The 3,884-nt window shown below is 57.2% G+C and overlaps 1 protein-coding gene across 1 annotated transcript in view; it reads right to left on the bottom strand.

The window, feature by feature from the left end:
* The window catches only part of FZD10 (frizzled class receptor 10), a gene marked incomplete at its 5' end in the record, with an annotated part of 7,405 nt that overhangs the window by 541 nt on the left and 2,980 nt on the right, over nt 1-3,884 (bottom strand). The gene's annotated exons all lie outside the window — the stretch shown is intronic.

The raw sequence follows: 3,884 nt of genomic DNA, 5'->3' as shown, positions 1-3,884 counted from the left end.
CAGGACGGGAAGCGGGAGATGGGCACCGTGGGGGGGGGGGTTCCCGCTCTATCCCTTTGTGAGTGTCATGTAAGCGCTCACCTCCTGCCCTGACTGGGAATGGAACCGTGACCTCCTGGCTCATAGGGGGCCGCTCAACCGCAGCCACCGGCCGGCTGTAAAGGTCTTATTGGACGCGTTCCCTCGCTCATTTCCTTTTTCTCTGGTGCGTTCTTTACCCGAGGATGTTCTCTCTGCATTGCTGCTGCAGTATTGCGTTGTGTTTATGTTATCTTACTACTAGAGGCCCGGTGCACGAATTCATGCACAGGCGGGGTCCCTCGGCCTGGCCTGCGATCAGAGCGGATCCGGGTGATTGGTGCCGGCTGGCCGGCGGGAGGGTCCGAGGGAGGTTGGCTGTGGGACCGCACTGACCACCAGGGGGCAGCTCCTGCATCGAGTGTCTTCCCCCTGGTGGCCAGTGTGTGTCATAACGTCGCTTAGGCTTTTATATATATAGGTTATTTTTTTTCATCCTCACCCGAGGATATTTTTCCATTGATTTTAGAGAGAGTGGAAGAGAGAGGGAGAGACAGAGAGAAACATCGATGTGAGGGAAACACATCGATTGGTTGCCTCCTGCACGCCCCCCAACCAGAACCTGGGCCGGGGAGGAGCCTGCAACCAAGGCACGTGCCCTTGACCGGAATCGAACCCGGCACCTTTGGGTCCGCAGGCTGACATTCTATCCACCGAGCCAAACCGGCCAGGGCTCACATTGTATTGATTTAAAAACATAACATGGTTGCAACCACCATACCCAGAGCAAAATGACGAATTTTATAACCGACTTTTTCTCTATCCTTCTCATTAGGGCAAATTAGAATCACACGTTCTCCCTACAGCTCTCACGCTTCCTTCTCTCTGTGCCACGTGTGGACGGGCAGGTTGGCACTGATTTTCCCAATACATAGAGAAAGTCTCTTAAAGAAAAAAAATAGCAACAAAGTTTCGGCTGCATTTAGCTCAGACTGGGCCACCCGGGTGATGTGGACACAATGTTACAACCTCAGGGCCACGGGGGTGATGTGGACACAATGTTACAACCTCAGGGCCACCGGGTGATGTGGACACAATGTTACAACCTCAGGGCCACCGGGTGATGTGGACACAATGTTACAACCTCAGGGCCACGGGGGTGATGTGGACACAATGTTACAACCTCAGGGCCACGGGGGTGATGTGGACACAATGTTACAACCTCAGGGCCACGGGGGTGATGTGGACACAATGTTACAACCTCAGGGCCACGGGGGTGATGTGGACACAATGTTACAACCTCAGGGCCACGGGGGTGATGTGGACACAATGTTACAACCTCAGGGCCACGGGGGTGATGTGGACACAATGTTACAACCTCAGGGCCACGGGGGTGATGTGGACACAATGTTACAACCTCAGGGCCACGGGGGTGATGTGGACACAATGTTACAACCTCAGGGCCACGGGGGTGATGTGGACACAATGTTACAACCTCAGGGCCACGGGGGTGATGTGGACACAATGTTACAACCTCAGGGCCACGGGGGTGATGTGGACACAATGTTACAACCTCAGGGCCACGGGGGTGATGTGGACACAATGTTACAACCTCAGGGCCACGGGGGTGATGTGGACACAATGTTACAACCTCAGGGCCACGGGGGTGATGTGGACACAATGTTACAACCTCAGGGCCACGGGGGTGATGTGGACACAATGTTACAACCTCAGGGCCACGGGGGTGATGTGGACACAATGTTACAACCTCAGGGCCACGGGGATGATGTGGATACAATGTTACAACTTCAGTAGCGGTGCCTCCCCTGAGCTGCAGAAAGAAGAGCAGGCTGTTAATGAACCATGTGTTCAGGCCCCGGGGGCCCCAGGTGCGGCCCTGCTGGGGGGAGGGGGCGGGGGACAGTGGCACCAGCCCCAGGAGCTTGTCACTGGGGATCAAAGGCGGCACCTGCACCTCATAATCACTTCGCCCCCTTTCAAGGCGGACGCTGATTTACCGCCTGTCAGGGCCCATCACTTTGTAGTTCCGCCTCAGACACGGAGATGTTGTCAGGGTAGGTTCCAAGGTGGCGTTCTGTGTGGTTTTTTTATTTTATTTTTTATTTTCAGGGCAAATCTTCCCTAACGTGCCCCACGGTGCTCCTCAGAGCAGATGTTCGAGGGACCGCCTGTGGTCAGGGACCGGCTGCGAGCCTTTGGTCCTGGTCCCGGATCCGAGGCCACCGCCCTCAGGTCCTTGTGGGTGGGATGGACGGAGGTGGGTGTGTTTCAAGGTTGGTCCGCGGGAGCCCTTTCTTTCTTTCTTTTTAAATATATTTTTATTGGTTTCAGAGAGGAAGGGAGAGGGAGAGAGAGAGAAACACCAATGATGAGAGAGGATCATGGATCGGCTGCAGCCTGCACGCCCCCCCCACTGGGGATGGAGCCCGCAACCCGGGCCTGTGTCCTGACCTCCTGGTTCATAGGTCGATGCTCAACCCCTGAGCCCCGCCGGCCGGGCCTAACTTTTAAGTCTTGATGCGGCTCCTAAAATCCACTGTCCACCTGTCTGTGACCCGGGGGTGTGGGTGGGGGGGGGACCCCAATGTCCAGGAGTCTCTGCTGAGGCCCGAGCTCCCCCGGGCAGAGAGGGGCCGGCTGACCTCCCCTGACCTCTGTGGGCAAGGTCACTGCTTCCTCTGCAGAACCACCGACACCCACCCAGACCCGGGCCGGCTCTCGTGTTTGCCGACGCCGCGCTTTCCTCGGGACCGAAGTCGAAGCCACACACCTGCCCTGGGAAGCGGCCGACTTTAGAGCTGAGGGTTTGGGGTCGGACCCCAGCTTCGGGGCTCCCAGCCCTGCTCTGACTGTGGTTGCTCACCCTCACCCCAGGGCATTCCCCCCATTGATCTTTGGGGAGAGGGGAAGGCGGGGGGCGGGGGGTGGAGACACACAGAGAGGAGGCACATCGATGGGTTGCCCCCACTCGGCCCGACCTGGCCCAGGGGTCGAGCCTGCAACTGAGGTACGTGCCCTGGACCGGAATCGAACCCCGGACCCTTCGGTCCACAGTCCCGCTCTATGTCCACTGAGCCACACCAGCTAAGGCCCTTGTAGGTAGTTAAATGCACTTTTCTCGTTTGTTTTTAATGCATGGAAGGCTAGTCTGCATTTGACCTTAAATTACTTTGCCTGTGGAACTGGACCCCAAGCAGCTGCCCCCTCAAACCTCCCCTCGCCCACCCCCGTCCTGCCAGACATTCATTCACAGGCCCGACAGGTGGCGCCCAGCCCCTCTGCCCAGCTCTGGTGCTGTTAGGGTGAGGGTGGTCTCAGGCACCAGCCTTAATTCCTAAACACCCTGCTCAGAGCCCGGCCCACGTGGCCCATGGGTTGAGCATCGACCTAGGAACCAGGAGGTCCTGGTTCAATCCTGGTCAGGGCACAGGCCCCAGTTGCGGGCTCCATCCCCAGTGTGGGGGTGTGCAGGAGGCAGCCAGCCCATGATTCTCTCTCATCACGGATGTTTCTCTCTCTCTCCCTCTCCCTCCTGCTCTGAAATCGATATAAAATATACATATTAAAGTTAAATAAAAGACAGTGCCCCTCCCTCAGGCTCTGCCCATCTGCCAGGTCCCGGGGATGAGCCGTGACCTCTATGGATGAGCTGTGACCTCTAGCGGAGACCATACTCAGCCTTCGCTGGGAACTCGGACAGAGCGAGAAAGTTTCCTCTGTTCCCTCTCAGCGCACAGGGACCAGCAGCAAGCGGAAGAACATCGTTTATCTTCAATAAAATACAGGAGCACGAAAATATCGTATCATCCAGCGCACAGGCACCAGCAGGCCCACGGCCGGCCGAC

This window comes from Myotis davidii, unplaced genomic scaffold, assembly GCF_000327345.1.
Source record: "Myotis davidii unplaced genomic scaffold, ASM32734v1 scaffold43, whole genome shotgun sequence".
Taxonomy (NCBI): Eukaryota; Metazoa; Chordata; class Mammalia; order Chiroptera; family Vespertilionidae; genus Myotis; species Myotis davidii.
Note: the sequence above shows the minus strand (reverse complement) of the source record. Positions and strands in the feature narration are given on the sequence as shown.